Source organism: Aedes albopictus, chromosome 2 (assembly GCF_035046485.1).
Source record: "Aedes albopictus strain Foshan chromosome 2, AalbF5, whole genome shotgun sequence".
Lineage (NCBI taxonomy): Eukaryota > Metazoa > Arthropoda > Insecta > Diptera > Culicidae > Aedes > Aedes albopictus.
This window is the reverse complement of record NC_085137.1, coordinates 357850092-357875254: the sequence shown is the minus strand read 5'-3', so window position 1 is coordinate 357875254 and position 25163 is coordinate 357850092. Positions and strand designations below refer to the sequence as shown.

The following is a 25163-nucleotide window of genomic DNA, read 5'->3' as shown; positions in this document are numbered from 1 at the left end:
GGATTCATCCCTTCAACTTCGTCAGTTTTATAAAAAAGCGGTTCAGATAAGGGTCTGAAACTATTTTCCTGCTTAAAGCCCAGTTTCATGTTCGCAGAAACTTTCTACGGTGAATTCCATTTGAACTTCTACGGTTGAAACTTTCTATGGTGACTTCCATTTCTTCGCAAGTGCGTACTGCGATCCAAGAAAAAATTGTTCCTTGAGCGGCTTATGGGTAGTACGGAGATCGCAAGAAATTTCTTGCTCGATTCGTGGAAAATTCAAAAGGAAATCTCGATGCGTGGAAAATTCAGGCAAGGAATCGCTCAAGAAATAACAAAGCGTTGCTTTATTCCGGATCCTAGTACGGTGCTGCAACGAAATGTCAAATCAAATGGGGCTTGCTGTGTTGAATTTCTTGACCATTCCGGTCACGGAAAAATAATGCACTGAACGAAAATTACTTGAGCGATTCCGTTTGCAGTGCACATCTCGCATTAGGCTAGGAATTTCTCATGCATCAAGATAGGCTGAGAAAATCCTTGTGAACTGCAAACAGCCTTTACCGTTCATCTGGTTATCGAAAAAGTCGCTATTTGATGTCTTACATGCATGAGTTGGGTTATTTAATTGGCCACTTCCGGTGGGACACCTGGTACCGGTTCCCGAACACTACCGTTGCAGATATTGTCTGAAACTATTTTTCTGCTTACCGTTCATTTGGTTATAAAAAATCCGCTATTTGATGTGTCACATGCATGGGTTTAGTTCACTTTCTCTGTGTCTGCGGCAAGGCTTACCAGGATATCGAACATGTCTTGTGGGGATGCGATGAGCATCGCAAACTAGGATCTGAGCTGCATGAAATTCTCCGGGTCCGAGGAAAACAACAGAAACCCGTTAGAAGAGAAGTGTTGGCAGGCCTTGATTTGGAAAACATGAGTTCTTTCTTCAGTAGGGCAGTAATACGTGGGTCCCGAGATGATAGATAAAAAAAATATTCTAAAATATGTTCAGCGGTTGGAATTTCAGAAAAAAGTAACAAAATATTGACAAGAAACCATGGCACAGTGTACACAGTGTTTTTCCCTAAATTTGTCAAAAATACTTGAACATATCAAACTTACATCCAAAAAAAGTGGGCGAAAAACTTAATACAGTCAGGTTTTTTTACGCGGTTTTTTTTTACGCGGTTTTCATTTACGAGGTTTTTTTACGCGGATTTTTGAATTAACGCGGTTTTTTTTACGCGGATTTTTGAATTAACGCGGTTTATTTTTACGCGGATTTTTGAATTAACGCGGTTTATTTTTACTCGGTTTTTTGAATTAACGCGGTTTTCATTTACGTGGATTTTTAATTTTAAGCCGGATTTTCTCCAAGCATTATTATAGAGTTTTTTCTATATATTTCTGTAGTTTTGGTGCTAAGCAGCATTAAAAAGGTAGAATATGATGCAGGATAATTTTCTGGATATCCAAGGACATCCAAACTGTTCTGAGTTTAGATCCTAAAGTCTACGTCTGTAACGGTAACTTCTTGCATTATACAAAGCAACGATTTGTAATCTATTATGCCCAGTAAGTCTTTTAAAAGTTCACTAGACAGTTTCAGATCAGTCGGGATATCCTAGGTCATCCAAACTGTTCTGGAGTTTGGATCCCATATTCTACGGGTGCAGAGGTAACTTCCTGCATTATACAAAGCAACGATTTGTAATCTATTAAGCCCAGTAAGTCTTTTGAAAGTTCAATAGACAGTTTCAGATCAGTCGGGATATCCTAGGTCATCCAAACTATTCTGGAGTTTAGATCCTAATGTCTACGGGTGCAGCGGTAGCTTCTTGCATCATACAAATCAACGATTTGTAATCTATTATGCTCAGTAAGTCTTTTGAAAGTTCAATGGACAGTTTCAAATCAGTCGGGATATCCTAGGTCATCCAAAATATTCTGGAGATTAGATCCTAAAGTCTACGAGTGTACCGGTAACTTCATTCATAATACAAAGCTACGACTTGTAATCTTTCATGACTTACTGAACATCTCAAAGTTTAATAGACAGCATCAGATCTGTTGAGATGTCTAAGGACATCCAAACCGTTCTTGAGATTACAAGAACTTTTTTCATTGTACAAATCTACGATTTGTAATCTGTTATGTCCAGAGATTATTATTATATCTAATATTGTATCTATCTATCAGATAATTATGTCTATTATGTCTATTTCTGGCTGTTCAATTGGCTGATTTGAAATATTTTAAAGCTATTTTGGAATAATTATTGATTTCCCTGTCTAATTATGTGTAGTTACTATTTTTAGCTTGAGAAACTACTGTCATAGCCATAGACTTTAAAAACTGAGTTCCAGAACACTTAGGATTACCTGGAATATCCCAATTTTTTCTAAGAATGCTTTGTGACCTTTAACTATCAACCCTCGAGCAATCGCGCTGTTGTATTTTGTACAACATGTTGAAATAATCTCGCTTTTCGTATTCAGTAATTAGCGTGGTGTTGACGGTGGTGGGCAACCGCGCGAGATACGGAAGGTTAAGTGAACATAATTTACTGCCTGTACTTCGACACTTATGCGACAACTGTGAGATGGAGTCTTGACAACCAGTGTTGCAAAACTTCATCTCATTCATTTGAACATTAACCAACAAATCTTTTCAAACATTGTTCCTTCTATTCATGTTCAAAACGATTTCATTCAATCAGGACACCTATCAAATGAGAAGCGAATCCTTGTCAATTGAATACATTGTCACTCGAATGAGTAGCTGGGCACGAAACACGAGAAAACCCTGCAAAATTCCGCCAGACTGAAAAAATATCGAATGTCGGGTCAAAATTGGGTCAATTTTTATTGAATGTTGAGCCACTGTTGGACCAACATCGACCAAGTATTGGGTCCATGTTGGGTTTGGTGGCCAAAATAAAAATAGGTGAATGATAGGTTGATGTCGGGTTTGACGTCATCAATGATGGTAAAAGCTTTAAACCTTTAAACAATAGCTTGGCAGTTTGTGTAACTTGTAGAAATTTTGAGTGACAGGCAAAAATCTTAAAATGTTGTCTTAAAATAATTCGTTGAGTTCATTTTTTAATATAAAAATAAGAAGGAAATTATTGAGTTAAATTTATAAAACATGGTTTTCATTTACGCGGATTTTTGAATTAACGCGGTTTATTTTTACGCGGATTTTTGAATTAACGCGGTTTATTTTTACGCGGATTTTTGAATTAACGCGGTTTATTTTTACGCGGATTTTTGAATTAACGCGGTTTATTTTTACGCGGTTTTTTTTACGCGGTATGTATCCCCCGCGTAAAAAAAACCTGACTGTACAGTCAGGTTTTTTTTACGCGGTTTTTTTTACGCGGTTTTCATTTACGAGGTTTTTTTTACGCGGATTTTTGAATTAACGCGGTTTTTTCACGCGGATTTTTGAATTAACGCGGTTTTTTTACGCGGATTTTTGAATTAACGCGGTTTATTTTTACGCGGATTTTTGAATTAACGCGGTTTTCATTTACGTGGATTTTTAATTTTAGGTTGGAAGTTTTCCAAGCATTATTATAAAGTATTTATACACATTTCTGTAGTTTTGGTGCTTAACAGCATTAAAAAGGTAGAATATGATGCAGAGTAATTTTCTGGATATCCAAGGACATCCAAACTGTTCTTGAGTTTAGATCCTAAAGTCTACGTCTGTAACGGTAACTTCTTGCATTATGCAAAGCAACGATTTGTAATCTATTATGTCCAGAGATTATTATTATATCTATTATTGTATCTATCTATCAGATAATTATGTCTATTATGTCCATTTCTGGCTGTTCAATTGGTTGATTTGTAATATTTTAAAACTATTTTGGAATAATTAATGATTTAATTCCTGTCTAATTATGTATAGTTACTATTTTTAGCTTGAGAAACTACTGTCATAGCCATAGTCTTTGAAAACTGAGTTCCAGAACACTTAGGATTACCTGGAATATCCCAAAATTTTCTAAGAATGCTTTGTGACCTTTAACTATCAACCCTATAGCAATCGCGCTGTTATATTTTGTACAACACGTTGAAATAATCTCGCTTTTCGTGTTCAGCATTAGCGTGGTGTTGACGGTGGTGGGCAACCGCGCGAGTTATGGAAGATTAAGTGAACATGATTTACTGTACTTACATCTGTACTTCGACACTTATGCGACAACTGTGAGATGGAATCTTAACAACGAACCGGTTTAAACCAGTGTTGCAAAACTTCATCTCATTCATTTGCACACTAACCAACAAATCTTTTTTGTCATTTTTCCTTCTATTCATGTTAAAAACGATTTCATTCATTCAGAGCACCTATCAAATGAGAAACGAATCCTTGTCAATTGAATACATTGTCACTCGAATGAGAAGCTGGGCACGAAACACGAGAAAACCCTGCAAAATTCCACCAGACTGAAAAAATATCGAATGTCGGGTCAAAGTCGGGTCAATTTTTATCGAATGTTGGGCCACTGTTGGACCAACATCGAACAAGTATTGGGTCCATGTTGGGTTTTGTGGTCAAAATAAAAATAGGTGAATGATAGGTTGATGTCGGGTTTGACGTCATCAATGATGGTAAAAGCTTTAAACCTTTAAACTATAGCTTGGCTTGACAGGCCAAAATCTTAAAATGTTGTCTTAAAATAATTCGTTGAGTTCATTTTTTAATATAAAATCGAGAAGGAAATTATTGAGTTAAAAGTTATAAAACATGGTTTTCATTTACGCGGATTTTTGAATTACCGCGGTTTATTTTTACGCGGATTTTTGAATTAACGCGGTTTATTTTTACGCGGTATGTATCCCCCGCGCAAAAAAAACCTGACTGTATTTCAAAAAAACTTCATGTACCAATGACAGACAACTTGGTTTAGCAAATGTTTTGCACTTTTGATCACAATAAGTGTCTCATTTTGTCCAATATCCCCATAAAATGAGAAAAGTTGAGAAGTTCAGATGATTTTAAACGAAAAAAAACATGCAAAATCTTTCAAAAGTCATGCTACTGCGTGGAGAAACGCCCAACGGGTCGTGTCTTGTCAATCACATTCAGAGATGGTTAATCAAAAAACCGTGCAAAGTCGTTCAAAAGTCGCGCTACTTAATGGTAAAAACCCAAACAGATCATCTCTTGTTTATTATATTCAGAAATGATGTCTTATTTTGTTCTTTTTCCCCTACAAATCAAAAATACATGAAAATACTCAAAGACAAAAATATCATACTTTTGAACGACTTCGTATGGTTTTTTATTGAAATTCATCTGACATTCTTAAATATTCTTAATTTATAGCGGATATTGGACAAAATAAGACAACATCACTGAATGCGATGGACAAGAGATGATCTATTTAGGGTTTCTCCATTCAGTATCACGACTTTTGAATGGCTTTGCATGGTTTTTTGTTGAAATTCATTCGAAATTCTCAAATATTCCATATTTATAGGGGATATCGGACAAAAAGGGACATCATCTCTGAACGTAATGGACAATACACAACCCGTTTGGCGTTTCTGCTTTCAGTAGCATGATTTTTAACGACTTTGCATGGTTGTTTGTTCAAATTCATCCGAAATTCTCAAATATTCTCAATTTATAAGGGATATTGGACAAAATGAGACACTTATTGTGATCAAAAGTGAAAACATTTACTAAACCAAGTTGCCTAACACTGCTACATGAAGTTTTTTGAAATATTCAGGGTTCCTCCAAACTTTTTTGGATTTAAGTTTGATATATTCAAATATTTCTGACAAATTTAGGGGAAAATTGCCAAAATGAGACACTTGGGGAGGTTTTTCAGGAAAGGGGTTGGCACCATTCGATTCCTCGGAGTTTTTTTGCTTAGGAATGGGTATCTGTCGTTTGCTTAGCGGCCGGAACTGAATTGCGTCCGTTTTTTTTTTGCTCGAATTTGTACACTGTGAACGTTTGCCAACATACAAAAAATGAGCAAATTTTCAAACTGGTTTCTAGCATCGAAGCCTCTTAAAAAAAATATGACACAAATCAGAAAGACTATTACCTTTCGTACTTTGTCCTTCTGCTGTTTATCCCTAAAATAGCTTTTTCCACTAAAAATCATTCGCTCATGATCATAGCTCTCATCATCCGTCAGTCAGTACTGCACTTCACAACTTCCCACCCGCCCATCTATTCCCAGTTTTTTTGGTAATAACTTTGCTAAAACCCCGTGAATGCAAATAAGACCGGGCCGGAAAGCCTTGTCATGTCGAGCACACCAACCATGGTATAATAAAACATGACTTCGAAGCAAAAAAAAATACAACCGAGGATGGAGTTACAACTTCGAAGGATTGAGTGCACTCACCCATTCAGGGTTTGAGGGAGACGAATAATAAGCGTTAAGAAGTTTGAACGGGATTCCATCTCGTGCCGCAGAGAGAGAGAAAAAAAGAAACGACAACGATGATGATAAAGTTGAAACTTCAGCCTCAGGCTTCAACAGGCGCAGCTCAACTCAAAGTTCTCCAGCACGTAACGCGGCTTTCGTCATTCCGAGTGAAAAAGTGCCAGAATGAGTGAAAAGACGTGTGCGAGGAATCAGGGAATTAATTACGATGTAATTTCAACTTTTCTTTGGGGGTAACTTGTGACGAGCTGTGTGTGGGAAATTTTCGAAGATTCGGCGACGGAAGCTACATGGATCGCAATCATATGTACAGAACTCTTGAATATAACTAATTTGCCAACAATTTGTATCAATTGCCATAATTATAACCCCATCATGAATTCGGAAGCTACTCCAAAACAAACCACAACGCGACGATGGTAAAGCAAAAGAAATATCAATTAAGATGGTGTACAGCACGGAAATCATTAGTAGTGACTGCGAAACTGATTGTGATAGTAGCACGAGAGTTTATGCTTTTCCGCCAATTTAACTAATGATGTGGTTTTGTGATTTCTTCTTCATGCACATATTTTTGATGTGAAAACTTCCACATTTGCTGATGGTAACTTGAGGTCTTGGTCACTGAGTAGAGTATACTGTATAAGAGTTAAGTGATTGGAAGCTCAACAGCATCGTTAAAGTTCAAATGACGCAAATGTTTTTTTTTATTTACAACCTTGATTATCGTAATGAAATAATGCAATGTTCCAATATTGATTTTGAATTGATTTTTTTTTTAATTTTAGTATCTATATTAATGGCAAGATTACGGCGTGACTGACATTTTATTATAACAGCAACGAAGATCGTATTCCAAGCAACACTCCATAATATAAATTGAATCTAAAATTAAGAGAGAAATTCTTCCGTTAATAACTCTTATCTGAAATTGGTGTTCTCGCATCTACATTTCCCAACTGCCCAGCAGGCAGCAGTCAGAGCAACAACAAGCTCCCAAGAGAAGTGTTTCGGACTGACCCTGAAGGATTTTGCTTTCTGGTACCTACCTTTCATCGCCATCCGATGAATGGTCGCGATATCCACCGCACCGGTCGGTGGTAGAACGATATCAAGGCAACAAAGAGCAACGCCGTGCTAGCACAAATTGTTGGGTGTTTAGTATCCGTGAGAAATAAATCAATTTTCCTTTCGGTACGGTTGGGCACGGTCTCATTTTCGGAGCAATTTGGCGGCACATTTAGGCCAGAGGCGAGGGTGAAAAGTTTCAAATTTAATGAGGAGCGGGGCAAAAAAGAATTATGGATGGGTTCCTCAGTTGAGGCCGCAGGTTCAGTGAAGTGAATTGGTGTTTAAGCAATACGATGGACCTTCCATCGTTAGACTTGAACAATTTGCCGAGAAAAATGAATGTTTTTTATATACAGCATTAAAATATGAGCAGAACAATTCATATCGATCATTTAGTACAAGATTCTATAGATAAAACTGAGTCAATATGTCTAGGCCTTCAAAACTCGGTTAACAGCTGCTTCTTACTGTTCTACATACGCCAGCTCAGATTTCTGGATTCAACGCCGCCACACACCATTCGTCCTTAGCACGCGTCGCTGAAAAATTCCAAGTTTGGAGTCTTCTTTAGGGAAATTGTAGGGTACGAGTGCCATCAGTAATCTCACGCTCCCATTTTCATCCTATCCGAGAATAAGCGATTACGGCACCGATTCATTCCGTTCTTTTGTGTTTCATGCGTGCTCACTTCTAACAAAAAATACAAAAATAAGAAACAAAACAAACAGCGCTTCATTCCTTTGTTTTTAGTAGGATGAAAATGGGAGCCACATGATTAATAAGGGAACCAATACCCTATATTGCTGTTTTATTTAGTGTGATTGCTCGATTTTCCTTCTAATTTTACTTACAAATCGTAGTTGTTCTTCGTCTAGGCGATGATTGTTCTGTTACGATCGGTGTAAGGAACATTTCCTAAACATTTTCAGTGTGTTTCAATTACTAGTTTAGTTCTTCGAATGAGTGTAATCAGTTTTGTACCTTTTAATTCCACCCTAATTGCTTATCCTTTGACAGATACGCGTATTTCGACTACCATTTGTAATCTTCCTCAGTGTCAGTTACTACGACACGCCATCACGACACTGAGCACGATTCGTTTGGTCAGGTGTTCTCCTCATCGAAGGACTGCCGAATACATACTCTGGTTCCGACGTAGTGGTGAAGCAGAAGGTGGCTTCGACCGTATCCCATACGATAGTACAGGCTGACATTCACCTCTGTTTCCCTGCTTCGCTTAACCCAGTTCCTGGTGTGAAGGCCACAACGAGCATAAACGTATTTCACCACACTAGTTTGCTGGGTCGTCATAATAGTGCCGCTTGACTATTTCTGCGGCCGCTTCCGGTTTCTGCTCATAATACTACTCGGCGTTCAGATTTCTCACATACTGTGCCGTGACGAAATGTGTGAGCACGTTACGTCCATGGCATAAACCTGTGGAGCTCCATCTCTAAGAATCCTGAAGAGGATCCTTTTGCGCCTGTTTATCTTCCAACCGAATGTGAATATGGTGATGCATTTCCTGTGTGTCTCCACCAAAATCGACCGTACGTTATCGGAAATGGCAGATCACTCGTCGAAGCGTAACCAACATATCCGGGTCTCGCGGCCGCTCCCGTCCGGAGAACAGAGTCCCGTAGAACGTCTATTTTTAACTGCCTCGAGTGCGTCACCTTGCACCGATAATCCGCACGACACCGCTCGTCGTGTATTCGAAACTGCTAATAAACAGTGGCCAGACTTCGGGCTCACCCCGAAACTTTGAAAGGTGTTGCGACACTGCTTTTCGAGCAGCTAGTTGCATCCTGAAGATTTGACCAACGCTTGGCCCTGGCCCGTCAGCACCTCTGCTTTTCCGTAGACTGCCACGTCGGCTGCTATGCTATACATTGCTTTGCGTCCGTTCACACGAACGTCTTAGAACGACTCCTCGCAATTGTTGTCTTCACTTGTGTCAGCTTCGAATTCAGTAATCATCGGTACTTTCGATATTGGCTTTGGTTTTCCAACTTGCATTGCGCATCCCGATACGAATAAACGACGATAAACGGAAGAAATGTACACAGAACGTTTGTGTAAGTATGTGAGTGTGTCGTGACGCATTTCTTGTCATTTGCGTATGTTTCTAGAGCATTTCAACCAGTTGTCAGTTCTCCCAACGAACGAACATGATTCGCTGATCGGGGCACTGTCTTGACACAACCAGCGAATTCAGGCTGTATTTAGAAGAAGGAAAAGATCTGGTGGCATATGAAAAACATCCTATTTCTCAAAGTTGGAAACATCTGTAATTAAAATGTTGGTACAATAGAAATATGAAACAAAGCTTCACCCAACATCAAGATAATTGCAACCATCAACAGTCTGCATACATATCGTTAGTTTTTGTTTTTCGTGTAACTCTCACTACTACTTCGGAAAAACTTTGAATAAAGGCTGAGTTTCAGAGATGTTTCGCTGAAATTCATCTCTAAATTATGTTCAACAGCGTTTTTAATTGCCTTTCATTACTTAATATGCAAGTTTTTGTGACTAACTCATGTTTCTAGATGAAAAAAAAAATCAAACTTTACTTGCATTTATTTCGAGATTAATTCCACCCATAAAACTCCGGAAGATATTCTTTTGGTAGAAATGAAATATCTTCTTTGTATTAAAGCATTTTACCTTTGAGTCCTTTTGATAGTTGTGCTAAGAAATGCATGGTACCTTCCTCTTTGCACCCGCTCATTTCTGCTGGTAGCAGAAAATACGTGTTATTTTTGTATTTTTTTATGAATTTTACTTGTTTTTGCTAAAATTCCATGATTTACCCAAATCATCAATAATTTTGACATGCAATGTATCACTACTCATCATAGTCCATTAAAGTTTTGTGTCACAAATCCATCATTCTAAGCCAAATTTTATATGCGATGCATGATCACAGAACATAGTTTAAAGTACATAAAAAGCCTCAAAGCACCCCTAAGAAATTCATGGTACACGAATTGGGTGATCTAGGTCATCCAAAGTACTCTGGAATTCATTTTCTAAAGATCTACTGGATCTAGCATCATTTGGGTTCACTCTGAAAATTTAGTCACATTGAAGTCCATTATACCTCAAAATGCTAATAGCAACTCGATATTGTGTAGTTGGACGTTCTGTGAAATACAAATGACCTCGAATGAGTTTGGGTTACGATATCATGCTTTAATTGTAAAAAATATTCGTGTAATGTAGTTTATTCTGCACAAGTACACTACTATGATGCTTCCGGTACATTTATTGGTTATTCTAAGCTTTCCAAATTATTCTGGAATTAGGATCTTCAAGGTCTGCCGTCTCTACTCTTGTTTTGACACAAGTGTAAATCAAAGAGGCACTCATTTTGAATTTATTACTATCTTTATTAACGAGATTTTCAGCCCAGGGCTGGTTCATCTCGGAGCACAATTTGAATGTCTTGTTACGCCCAGACCTGTGAATGAAAACATTTTGAGATTCGTGTAGGTTAAATTTACCATGCTTTTAGTTCCGTTTCAAAATTTGAACTCAATCCATCACAACAAATCATATAGAACACTGCATTGTTGCCTTTCTCTTACACCGAAAAGTGCTGAAAGGCTATATGTTCACTTAAAAAACGAATTTTCGATAGAAGGCTCGGAGGGTCAAGTAACATATACCAATTAAGTTCGACGAATTGAGATGATGTCTGTATGTGTGTATGTATGTCTGTGCGCAAAAAAAGTTCACTCACATTTAAGGCATTTTCCATTGGCCGATTTTTCGGATTGTAGCTCGAATCGAACTGGAATTTTACCGCATTGTTTGCTATAGTTATGATCATTTCAGTGATCCGGACTAACGCCGGTATAACTGGCCGTATACAACACTGAACCAAGCCCCATAGTGCGACACATGAAATTGCGGCGATGTTTGCTACCTTTAGCATGGTTGACGAATTTTGTGCAGAAATCAACACTGGAGACCTGAAATTCCACGATGTCGGCCCAAAATTCAAGATGGCTGCCGAATATACAAGATGGCAGCTCCGAATTCAAGATGACGGCTGTTCAGTAGAGTTTTAGGTTCTTAAAACATGCAGTATGGGTATATTTGGTATGAGGAAGATTTCCGGAGTCCAAAAATGCCGACCACAATATCCACGATGTTGGTCTAAAACCCAAGATGGCGGCTCCAAATTCAACATGGCGGCTGTTTAATGGTGTTTTATGCTTTATAACCGTGCAATATGGGTAGATTTGGTATGAAGAAGTCTGAACTCCAAAAATGGCGTCCAAAATATCCAAGATGGTGGTAAAAAATCCAAGATGGTGGCTCCAAATTCAAGATGGCGGTTGTTTAATAGACTTTTAGGCTCTTTAACCCTAAAAGGGATACCTTAATGGCCTCAGTTTCGTAACCTCGCTGAGTGTGTTCCATCAAAGACGAGCTCTGAAAGGCGCCTGGCGACCAATGGACCCCCGGTATCCCTTTTAGGGTTAATCATGCAATATGGGTATATTTGATTGGAGAAGATGTCTGGAGTCCAAAAATGACGATTAAAATATTCAAGATGGTGACCAACATATCCAAGAACGCGTCTCAAAATTCAAGATGGCGACTATTTGATGGAATTTCAGCACCTAAACCATGTGATATTGGTATGTTTGATATGGGCCCGAAGCAAGAGAGGAAGTCTAGACTCCAAAAATGGTGACCAGAATATCGACGTTGGCAGTCTAAAATCCAATATGATAGCTCAAAATTCAAGATGGCTCTAAAACCATGCAATATAAATATATATGGTATGGGTAAGATGTCCGGAATCCAAACATGGCGACCAACTAAGTTTTCAGTTAGCTCAGTTCACTGGAACTGCAGATTTGCATCCTCAAAGTAGGCAAAATTAATACGGTATTCCGTATCACCTTAATGGTACTGTGACCCTACGACTTAGGGCCGCAACCTACGGAGACTCTGAGGGGGGGGGGTCCTGGCCGAAGTCTACGCGCCATACAAATATCGAAAATTTGTATGGGCAAAAGTCTACGAGGGGGAAAGGGGGGTCTGAGATGGCCAAAAAAAAGTCTACGTGCTTTATGGACAGCGCCTTATTCAAATCGAACTACAAATGTACATACAATGCTGGGCAAAACGGTGAGTCGATAAGGAGAGCGTCCAACATTGCTCTGGTCCTCACAAGTTCCTACCTCATGCTTCCACGGGTCAAGCGATGACAAAGAACGTCAGCTAAGAGTTGTGTGCTTAGCTAGTAGTGCAGCCGGCGCACGTTGTCCTTCTGACTTCAGCTAGATTGAGGATGTAAGACCCGAGCGTCTGTTCACCAAGGAGGTGCGGCTCAAACAGCGTCTATTCTGGCATCCAGCGGCTGAGTAAGAAACGCTGCACCACGCCCAGCTAGATCCAAGGTGGTAGCCCCATCAGCGTGGTCGTCCCAGTGTTGGTTGGGACGTCAAACAGAATTGGCACGATGGCCCTCCGGCAAAACAGGCATGTTGGCGTAGGCCCAATAAGCCACCCGTAAAAATCTCCATTGCGAATAACAAAGGAGAAAATAAGACTCGATACAATCGGCAAAGACCCACGCGACGAAATAAGGACTACGATTGGAAACTTTGAACATGGAATTGCAAGTCACTAGGTTTCGCAGGATATGACAGGATAATTTACTACGAACTACATTCCCGCAACTTCAACATCGTGGTGTTGCAGGAACTTGTTGGACTCGACAGAAAGTGTGGAAGCGTCTACCTTCTACCAAAGCTGTGGCACCACCAATGAACTGGGAACAGGATTTATAGTGTCAATTTCTTGATTTTGCTTTGGCTGACCAAGCCATGTGGGAAATTACACTGTTGAAAATGCTTTGACATCCATGTGCACAACAGAACATGTGCTCGATGAACAAATTGAGATTTGAAATTATGAAAAGAAATCCACGTACTCCGGTGAGACTCGAACTCACGACTCCCAATTCGCTAGACGGGCGCTTCTATTCCTTCAAGCTACGGAGTCACTCGACTATCTCCGTCGCCAGCAGGCCTAGAACTGAACTCGATTCCACAATCGCACATGGTTATCTTCTTTTCACAATCCAAACCCCCTTCGGATGGGATTAGATGAACATCTAACACATTGTCTGTTGTGTACATGTATGTCAAAGCGGGAGAGGAAGTTATTTTTAATTGTCGAGAGCTTCGGGCACTGCCTTCCAATCACTTATTGGTATGGCAATTAGTGTGCAGTCGGACTCTCGACGGGTCGGTCCTCGGCCGACCGAATACGGTAAGGGTGACCGTAGCACCTTACAAATGTCAATTTCTTGATTTTGCTTTGGCTGACCAAGCCATGTGGGAAATTACACTGTTGAAAATGCTTTGACATCCATGTGCACAACAGAACATGTGCTCGATGAACAAATTGAGATTTGAAATTATGAAAAGAAATCCACGTACTCCGGTGAGACTCGAACTCACGACTCCCAATTCGCTAGACGGGCGCTTCTATTCCTTCAAGCTACGGAGTCACTCGACTATCTCCGTCGCCAGCAGGCCTAGAACTGAACTCGATTCCACAATCGCACATGGTTATCTTCTTTTCACAATCCAAACCCCCTTCGGATGGGATTAGATGAACATCTAACACATTGTCTGTTGTGTACATGTATGTCAAAGCGGGAGAGGAAGTTATTTTTAATTGTCGAGAGCTTCGGGCACTGCCTTCCAATCACTTATTGGTATGGCAATTAGTGTGCAGTCGGACTCTCGACGGGTCGGTCCTCGGCCGACCGAATACGGTAAGGGTGACCGTAGCACCTTACAAATGTCAATTTCTTGATTTTGCTTTGGCTGACCAAGCCATGTGGGAAATTACACTGTTGAATTTATAGTGTTGGGATTTATAGTGTTGGGCAAAATGCGAAAACGTGTGATCGGGTGGCAGTCGATCAACGCAAGGATGTGCATGTTAAGAGTTAAAACTCAAAACTTTCGACGGTTATCACCACGCGTCGAAGTCGAACGCCGCGGCTCAACATCGAGCAGCTGCGTAACGTAGAAGTGGCTCAAGACTACGCCAACGGAAGCCAACGGAAGAGCAGCTTGGCGCAGCTACACTTGAAGATGGCTGGAGGGACATCCGATCCACCATAGGTAGTACCTCGGCTACAGCACTAGGCTTCGTAACTCCGAATCATAGAAACGATTGGTACGACGACGAATGTGAACAGTTCAAAAACGAGAAGAATGCAGCATGGGCGAGAATGCTGCAACACCGAACGAGAGCGAATGAGACACGTTACAGACAGGCGCGGAACAGGTGTTGCAAAAATGTCGCGAATACAACGCGCCCACACATCACTTGTTCATCGATTTCAAATCGGCGTTTGATACAATCGATCGAGAACAGCTATGGCAGATTATGCACGAATACGGATTCCCGGATAAACTGATACGATTGATCAAGGCGACGATGGATCGAGTGATGTGCGTAGTTCGAGTATCAGGGACAATCTCGAGTCCCTTCGAATCTCGCAGAGGGTTGACAAAGGTCATGGTCTTTCGTGCTTGCTGTTCAACATTGCGTTAGAGGGTGTAACTAGGAGAGCGGGGATAAACTCGAGTGGAACGATTTTCACGAAGTACGTTCAGGTGCTTGGTTTCGCCGATGATATTGATATTATTGTTGTGAATTAGAGACGATGGCGGAAACGCACATCTAACAAAAAGTGAAGCCAGGCGAATCGGATTAGTAATTAATGTTTCGAAGACAAAGTACATGATGGCAAAGGGCTCCAGGGAGGAATCTCCGCGCCCGCCACCCCGAATTCATATCGACGGTGATGAAATCGAGGCGGTTGAAGAATTCGTGTACTTGGGCTCACTGGTGACCGGCGACAACGACACCAGCAGAGAAATTCAGAGGCGCATTGTGGCAGGAAATCATGCTTACTTTGGACTCCACAGAACTCTACGGTCGAATAAAGTTAATAACGCGAAGTTAACTATCTACAAAACGCTGATTAGACCGCAGTAGTCCTCTATGGGCACGAAACATGGACCCTACGTGCAAAGGACCAACGCGCCCTTGGAGTTTTCGAACCGAAGGTGTTGCGTACCATCTACGGCGGGAGTGCAGATGGAAGACGTGACTTGGAGAAAGTGAATGAACCACGAGCTGCATCAGGCGGGCAGGCTTGATAATCCTCCTCGAAATCAAAAGAGTTTTGCAACATGCTCTAGAGCGGTGTTTTGCTTTTGCCTCGTCGCGAGGGAGCGAACGAACCCCAAACAGAGAGGCAATAAAAACTGAGCGAGGAAGAGGGGAACGAAAAAAGAGCCGATGATTATTTCGGGTTTTTGAGTGCGATTTTCGCCTCGAGAGTCTTTCTTTGTATGGGAGTGGAACTCGCGAGAGCTTTTTGAGTGTGAGTGGACGTGAGAAACACAACAAGCAATTATGAGTGTTGGACGAACTCCTCGCTGCGCGGCAAGCTCGCGCTCGGTGCTGTTGAGGATTTGCGTTGTGATTTCTGAGTTTTATTTTTACTCCTCAGAAAATCGCCAAAATCGCTTCCTCATTTTCTCGCGAGGGAGTTTCTGTCAAGCCTGCAGGCGGGTCACGTCATCAGGATGTCGGATAGCAACCCGACTAAAATGATTCTCGAGATTCATCCGACCGGTACAAGAAGACGTGGAGCGCAGCGAGCTAGGTGGGTCGACCAAGTGGAGGACGATCTGCTGACCCTACGCAGAGTGCGGAACTGGAGAAAAACAGCCATGGACCGAGTGGAATGGAGACGGCTACTATGTACGGCAGAGGCCACCCCGGCCTTAGACTGTAAGGTAAGTAAAGCTGGGTAAAGTTAGTCTTCACACTTGATAATGAGACAAAATTGTAAATGTAAAATATAATCAGTTCCATTTTGATGTTTCATTAAGCCTCTTCATCCAACCAACGCCAGTCACATAAGTTCTACTTTCCACCAGTGAGCGCTTTTTGATTTACTGCTAATGAAAAATTCCTTCGTTGACGATGAAAGAAGCGTTGACGGAAAAAGTTTATTCATATCATTCTCATTTTCTCTTTTTCTCTCTTTCCATCCCATCTCGTTACAGATACCTACTCAACCGGGGGTCGGAAGTGGAGCGGAAGGCATTTTGAGGAAATTATTTCACTCAACAAAGAACCGAACCCGGTGCCCTAGTTGTTCCTGGTGGTCGTCGCTCGTCGTCGTCTCACGTTCCAGTAAATCATTTCGGGACAATAACCTTCTTCGCTCCGTGAGTTGTTTCGTACTTTCGTTCGTCCCCCGATCCCGTCGTCGTCATTTTTTCTGCCCAGCGGCTATCCAAATAACATCGAACGGATAAGGTCGACGAAATTTGCGGTGGAGGGGGTTGAATAATATTTCACTTTCGGGGTGATCTGTTGAATTGTGGACGCGGCGAAGAGGACGAGAGGGGACGAAAAAAGGAAAAATCTTGGAAGGATCTTTTCTGCTTGTGAAATAGCCGATGGGACAAAACGGCTCGTGAAAAAGAAAGAAGAAAGTGAAAGTGAGTGAAAAACAAATCTCCTAAACTGATAGCTTTTCGTTGCAGCTTAATATTTTGAAGGAAAGCATATTTTCTATCGTGTGTAAGAAGTGAAAAGGGTAAAACACGTGAGGAGTGTCTTTTGCAAGGCCGAGACGAAGCCAAATTTAAATTGTTTCTGCCAGGCGGAAAATGTTCGGCTCCAAACTACGATCATGGATGGAAAATCACATCGTGCGTCCGAGGAAAAAAGGAAACAAGAATAAAAGTGGAAATAGCAGGTTAGTAGAATGGCTGATATATTTTTGAACTTTAGGAAGCACTTCTGAACGCATTCGAATGCATTCGTCCAAATGTCCAAATGGTAGCGTTTCTATGGCCTGGCCTAATACATCAATATATTGAGTGTATTTCGAGCTCTTTTCAATTGAACTTTAGTGTTCACTGTTATCTTGAACTTTTTGCTCTCCCTTACAGCTTATCTCTAGCAAACTTTTTGGATATGTCTGGATTCTCTTTTTGTGCAATACTCATTCCACAAAACCTCCCGTCCTCAAAAAAAGTTTCGACAAATTGGAGAACTAAAGTTTTGAAAGCCTATAGGGTAAAAGGGTTTAATACGCCCCACCGGGGCAGAACGCCCCCCTTCATTTTCTAGCGATTCAAGCGCTTTTCGCATGCGTGATCAATTGGAAATCTTAAATATTGATGAATAATTGCCATCAAGCTGGTCCGTTAGTTGATTGGTACAGAAAAGCAATAAAAATACCAAAAAGTATGAAATCGAGGCTTTTGGCGTAATATTTTACCTCCTGTAAGCTGACTTCATTGTAAACGAAGCTAGTTCTGTTCGCTTGTATTATTTTGCAACTTCTATGCAGTTAAACACTTGTTAAAAGACCCTCTTAGGATAAGCACGTGGTAGAATTATCCCCTGGTACAGTTTTATCACGGGGCTGGACGTTTTTCTTTTGATGGGGCGTATTGCCCCGTTTGTTTTGATAAGGTAAATTTTGGAACGTCTTCCGGAAAACGTTTCAAAGCTTCCATTACCGCCCCACCAAAGGCAAAGCTCTCATGCAACACTTCACTGACTTTAGAAACAACGATTTTCAGTGGACAATTGATGGAATAAGGCGTCAATTTTAGATATATTGCCATTTCTGCTTAAGGGGGGCATATTATACCTGTTTACCCTAGTTCGATTCCATTCAATAAGCTATACGAAGAAAAAGAAAATCGATTAGGAATCCACGCGAAACATGATTCTTTTTCCATATACGACCATGAAGAAGAAAGGAAAAAGGAGGAGTTGTTTTCAAAACTTACTGATGAGCTTTGAAAATGATCGATTGTTCTGTTTATTTATTCCTAGGTTGTTTTTCTGATATTAAAAGATATCTCGCGTTCAGTATCATACAGGCGTATCTACAATGATCGATTTCTCTTCATCGATTTTCTCTTCGGAGTATTTCGGAAAATACGACCAATATTCGGATGATCTCTCGGTGTATTTCGGTGAAGGACAACTAGGACTAGCATCTAAAACAACAAAAATTACCGAAAATGATTTACCGGCAAAGTTATTAATGAAAGAGAAAATCGATGAAGAGAAATCGATCATTGTAGATACGCCCGTATGATACTAAGCACGAGATATATTCTTTTAATGGGTTTATCTGCTGTGTAGCTAAGAGCCTTTATGGAGAGCATTTTAGGAGAATGCTCTGATGAGGGTCAGGTGCCAGCTGCCTTCGGGGGGAACAGCAGCTGACGAAAAATTGCAAGTGCCGGGGCTGGGTTCGAACCCATGACCATCCGCTTATGAAGCGAACGTGTGGACCACTGCGCCACGGGCCCCGATAAGGAAATGATGTATTGTTCTGTTTATTTGTTTCGAGGTTGTTTATCTTATATTAAAGATAGGGTCTTGGACCATTTTGGATGGAGCACCTATTTTGGGCACTTGCTGATATAACTCAGCCAATTTCAAACCGATTGACTTGAATTTTTGAACATTGCTAGATACCCGAGTAGAAGTAAAAATCAGAACAATATCATCATTTGATATTCCTCAGTGAAGTACTGAAGATCATAATTAGCTACTGGTTTGTTTGACATAAGAGATAAAAGATCAAAAATTAGTATGGGGAAGAACATAATAATATCTCATTTTGATGTTATAAGATCAGACTAATATCAGGGGCAGTGGTGCGAAGTGTCAGTATCAACCGACATTTAAAGCTGAAATTGAGAATGGTAACCACTCATTTTTCCATTTACTATCGGAATATCAATTGAATAGCCTCTGATCATTCAATTGACATCAGCTCCAGCCTCAGTCAAGGCACATATCATTCAGTTGAGCCCCAGCTAGGAAGCATAAATGTGTGGTGTTGTAGGTTCAAAGCTTTTACCATCGTTGATGACGTCAAACCCGACATCAACCTATCATTCACCTATTTTTATTTTGGCCACCAAACCCAACTTAGACCCAATAGTTGATCAATGTTGGTCCAACAGTGGCCCAACATTCGATAAAAATTGACCCGACTTTGACCCGACATTCGACATTTTTTCAGTCTGGCGGAATTTTGCGGGGTTTTTCGTGTTTCGAGTTAAGCTACTCATTCGAGTGACAATTTATTCAATTGACAAGGATTCGCTTCTCATTTGATAGGTGCTCTGATTGAATGAAATTGTTTTGAACATAACTAGAAGGAAAGATGACTGAACAGATTGGTTGGATAGTGTTCAAATGAATGAATTGAATTTTTGCAACACTGATCAGGGGAGATCTGGGCTGTAGCACATCTAACCAATATCATAAAATGATCTGACAGATGGATTAGAGTAAAAAAAAAAGAAAAATGGCCGCGACCAGAATCGAACTAATGACCTTGTGATTTATGAGCAGTGACATTACCACTGTACTACGACTCATATCTGATATAGAAGGTAACAAGAGCATCAAGTTCTACGTTTTCCAAGGTGTTTGCGAGTCATGGTAGTTGTGTTGGTTTTTTCCCGCCATGTTGTAGATGAGTGTGTGAAAGAACTAATTATGATCTTGAATAGTAGTTTTCAAATCTTACAATTTTCGGATGTTATTCAGAGGTTCCCAAACTTTTTGCTATCGCGGCGCCCTTTGACATTTCCAAAAATGTCGCGGTGCACCAAAGTTTTTAACAAATTTTTTTTTTTATTTTGGGCAACTTTCACTTTACAGTGTGCAAGACACAATCATGAAACACTTCTCTAATACCATGTTTTAAGAATTCAATATATGGAAAACTAACATTTTTTTTTTTAAAAAACTATTTCTCAAAGATAGTTTAAATTTTTGTAAGATTTCAAAAATCATGTTGATTTCATCATAGAAGTTTTAAAAATAAGAAGAAACTCAGATGTACAGGTAAAACAAGTTGCTAAATTCAAAAAATCAGCCAAAAATTCTAAAGCGTATGCAATAGTTAAAGAATTCTTATTGAATGAAAATGACTACACAGAACTTGACCAAAGCTTCAACTTCAACAGTCCGGTTCAAAAAGGTCAAAGTTAGCTCTTCACACTACCAGATCGGCAAACCTGGATGCCGCTAAGCTGTTCCGAAGACCTTGTAATTATTCTGAAAAGAACGTAATTGAAATTAAAAACTTTGGACAAGTTATAGTAAAATCAAAAGCTTAGTTGAAGCTTAAGAATTCCAAAATCAATTTCGAAAACTTGAAATTCTAAAATGTGGTTTCAATTGATATGTTTAAGAAGGATACCAGATATCCTATAAAACAATCGAAGAGTCAGGAAAGATTAAAAAAATGTGAGCGACACTAGTTTTACTAATAAAAAATAAATAAAGGTGTTCCGCAATACAAATAAAGAGTTTTTTTGGTTTCGTCACAAAAGCCAAAATCCTGCGGCGCACCTGGGAAAGGTTCGCGGCGCACAGTTTGGGAAGCACTGATATTATATTATAGATGAATGTATCAAAGAACTGATTTTGATCTTGAGCAGAAATTTTCAGATCTTTCGAATTCTGGATGTTGCAGATGGAAATGTGAAGAGCTAATTTTGATCTTGAGTAGCATTTTTCAGATTTCTCAATGATAAATGTTCTATTGCAGAATATTAATACTGTTTCCACCCAAAATTTGTAAACTGACGTGATGGTATGGAAAATAAAAATGAATTAAGGCTATTTTGCATATTTTCCTAAGCTAAGAGAGCACTTTTCTCTAGAGGATTTCACATTTCATGCTCTTTCTCTGAATTGTTAACAAAGCTAGTGATCCAAACTTTAAAAACGATATGCGTAGAAACATGTTTGGTTTATTTTGCGCCTAATTCAGGACGAATTTCCACCAATAGGACGCAATCAGTGAAGTACTAGATTGTAGTAAGGAGATGAATTTTTGTATGGTGAGAAGGTAAATCTAGTATGTATTTACTTCACTGAACGTGCTCTATTGTGAACTGTCGCCCAGAAAAGATTTGGAAACATTTCTGGAGGTCGATTTGAATAGGTCGTATGTGCTTTTGTCGATTAAAAATTAGATCAGTTGGATTTACTTATTCTAGCGAAAACCGTTGAAATTTAACAAAGTTGATACATACAGCAGAATCCTCACAAAATAAGCTTTCCTTTCCATCATTAAAAGTCTCAAAAATATCTTCCATATTGATACAATAACTAAAATAAACTGATCGAATTTTATATCGACAAAAGCACATACGACCTATTTAAATCGAGCTCCAGATTTAGAAGATCGTAGTCGTCACGACTGTCGTCTGTTCGTATACCCCATGCAGAATCGCTACGCAATTCGTTGGTTGAAACTCAAAAAGCTTGTCGTCTGCAGCGGTATGTTTTGTTGAATCTAGAATCAAACGGTCCGTTTTTCGAAATGGACGTATTTTGCTTAGCGGGCCGATAAACTTCCCAAATTGTCCGGTGATTCATTTATTAGATTCGAACCACAAATGCAAGCTCGACATCGAGGTCCAGCTCATGTTGTCATCGGACTCAAATGGAAAGCCTCTGCTGGTTTACTCACAGTGAAATAAAATAATAATAAACTGGGATTAAGAAATCTATCAGATAAAATCAGTATATATTTTTACGTCTTTTTTTTTTTTAAGAAAAGCAAATATCGATCAGGTATATGCATTTTTTGTGCCGATTACTCTGTTTTTTTTTTGTTCAATTGCCGCATCCATAAACCCGCTTATTGAAAATGAAGGCCACTTCTACTTCCTTTTTGTCCCAGTGCTCGTTTGTAAAATTTGTGGTATACATAAGGGAACATCTGTTTATTATGTAACGCTAAATTCGATATCTTTGAATTCGATGGTTGGTTCATTAGGATCTGGCGGAATCTATAATGTGTTTTTGTATGATAACTCCAACTTTTTTTGTATGGGTCGTAACGCTAGGCTGTATTCCCTATTCCCCTGGAGCGTTACGGAATTTATTGAGCCCCTATCTCCTGAAGCGTTACGTTATTTGGGGACGGCGCATAATGAAAGTTGAAAACTTAAAATAGTTTTATGCGCAATGTTGGGAAATTTCGACATTTATACAGCGGTTTGCACTAGGCTTTTCAAAGATCAAGTTAAGTACTAATTTTGAAATCATATCACGATGAGATATTGATCAGATATTTGGCAACTTTTTGAATATCTCATCAATATCATATTAAGATATGACATCAAAATTTGATCGTTTTAAGATATGATTATGATATTCACGTCTACCCGGGTACTGTGAGTATCTGATCGTGTCTCAAAAATCAAGTCAATTGGTAAAAAGTTGACTAATTTATAGCAGCAAGTGGCCAAAATAGGTGCTACTGCTCAAATGGTCCCAGACTCTATGTTCTTCCTCTATGCTTATCTGTTGATAAACTAAGGGGCTGTCCATAAACCACGTGGTCATTTTTTTGGGTTGTTTGGCATATAGTCACCTACAATAATACCAAAGGGTTTGATTATTGAACGCTTACAGCGCCACCTAGTGGCAAAATTTTTCCCATACAAACTTCAAGCGTTTTGAGCGCCCCCTTAGGCTCAACCGATTTTGCTCAAATTTTGAACGTAACTTCTGTGAGTCCAAAAGAACTGATTTAGGAGGTAAAACTTGGCATTTTTAGAAATTTTGGTTTTTCATATAAGTGTGGGTCACCTTAGTCAGCAGCCTTTATTGTTTCGATTGTATTTATTGAAAGTACTTTACCAATAATCATCAAATTTTGCAGGCATAATATACACATAATCAACTACCTTCTGTGAAAATTTCATGAAAATTGGCAAAGAAATTCAAAAGTAGTGAAAAGGCAAACATCGCACATGAAAAACACGAAACATTTTCACTTACACTCACCCCTATCAACACCAGTAGCTTTTATACCAATTCACAATGGGAAAAAATAGGTATAAAACGCGAATAAATTCAATATCTCTGCTCAGAGTGAATGGATTTGAATGAATTTTTGACACAAACTGTAAAATTCTCTATAGTTTCAGATAAGGAACGTGTCATTAGGGTGGGGCTAATTTCAAAAAATCTCTCCGATATATGATTTCCCAAGTGGAAAGTGATCTACTAGTCGAAATAAGTCAGCTGTACAAAAATGAGCGATTTCGGTTGTTATTTAGGGGTGGCGCAAAGGGTTCAAGTGAAATTTTTGCTAGAACAAACTTTCAAAAATCATTTCAAATTTAATTTTCAAACTTATTTTATCTAGACTAAATCGGTGATTCTAGAACCCTATTGGGCCAATTTTGTGCTCAAAATTGCGATATCTCTACTGGTTTCTGAGATATTTGAAAAAAATTTCGTTTTTCAGTATTTTTTGGGTTGGGTACCAAAATATAACATTTTTTTAATATCTCGGAAACCAGTGGAGATATCGCAATTTTGAGCACAAATTTGGCCTAATTAGGTTCTAGAATCACCGATTTAGTCTAAAAAAAATAAGTTTGAAAATTAAATTTGATATGATTTTTGAAAGTTTGTTCTAGCAAAAAATTTCACTTGAACCCTTTGCGCCACCCCTAAATATCAACCGAAATCGCTCATTTTTGTACATCTGACTTATTTCGACTAGTAGATCACTTTCCACTTGGGAAATCATATATCGGAGAGATTTTTTGAAATTAGCCCCACCCGTCATTCGCCGCACGATGCTGGAAGTCAATGTATTTAGCTCGTTTTATCCCACTCTCTCCTCTTCGCCTTTTTAAAAATTTCTGATGTGCAAAAGAAATGATTTTTTTAAGTCGTAGTGGCATCCTGATGTAAGTGTGGGTAGCGACCAGTCAGTCGACGAGAAGATTAGCAATAAAATGGTAGTGCACTCACGTTGTCAGAATTAGAATATTAATTAGTAGTGTCAGTTAGAGTAATTGTGAAGTTATAGATATGGAAATGATAGGATATCACATTGGCGATCCTGCCATGACGTTGGCAAGAGTTCATAGTGCACAAAGGTGCAATTAAAATAAAATTATAAAGATAGATTATTAAGATTTCAAGACACACATTGTTTGCGAGTGTGAGTGATGTTTGTGCCAAGAAATAGTGTTTCCAATATAAGAGGTAAGGTGTTCACGCGACATGGTTGCCAAAAATGATTATTAATTGAAAAACATATTTTTATGTTGAGTCGGGTGAAGCCCAAGGCCAACAAAGGTGCGAGTATTGAGTCGGGTAAAGCCCAAGGCCAATACAATAAACAAAATAAAGTCTTCTAAATGTTGAGTCGGGTAAAGCCTACGGCCAACAGAGGTGCATGTATTGAATCGGGTAAAGCCCAAGACCAATACAATAATCGAAACAAAATGCTTGCGTAGAGTACAGCTCATTACCAAGCCTTCTAAATGTTGTGTCGGGTGAAGCCCAAGGCCAACAGAGGTGCGTGCATTGAGTCGGGTAAAGCCCAAGGCCAATACAGTAAACAAAAAAAAAAGCATTAGTAGGGTGTGACTCACTGAGCAATATTATTATTCTGAGGAATAAGTCGCGTAAAATCTATGGTGCTGAATCCAGAATTGCTCGAAAACAAAACCAAAATAAAAGAAAAAAAAAAGAGAAACGAGTAAAATATGTTATGGTAAAATATAACAATTCGGCCA

General features: G+C 39.4%; 1 long non-coding RNA gene across 1 annotated transcript in view; it reads left to right on the top strand.

The window, feature by feature from the left end:
• The window catches only part of LOC134288324 (uncharacterized), a 267911-nt gene extending 250555 nt beyond the window's left edge, over positions 1–17356 (top strand). Inside the window, exon 3 of the long non-coding RNA XR_009997901.1 lies at positions 16611–17356. This is a non-coding gene — a long non-coding RNA (uncharacterized LOC134288324). The remainder of the gene's footprint in view (positions 1–16610) is intronic.
• Positions 17357–25163: the final 7807 nt, after the last annotated feature.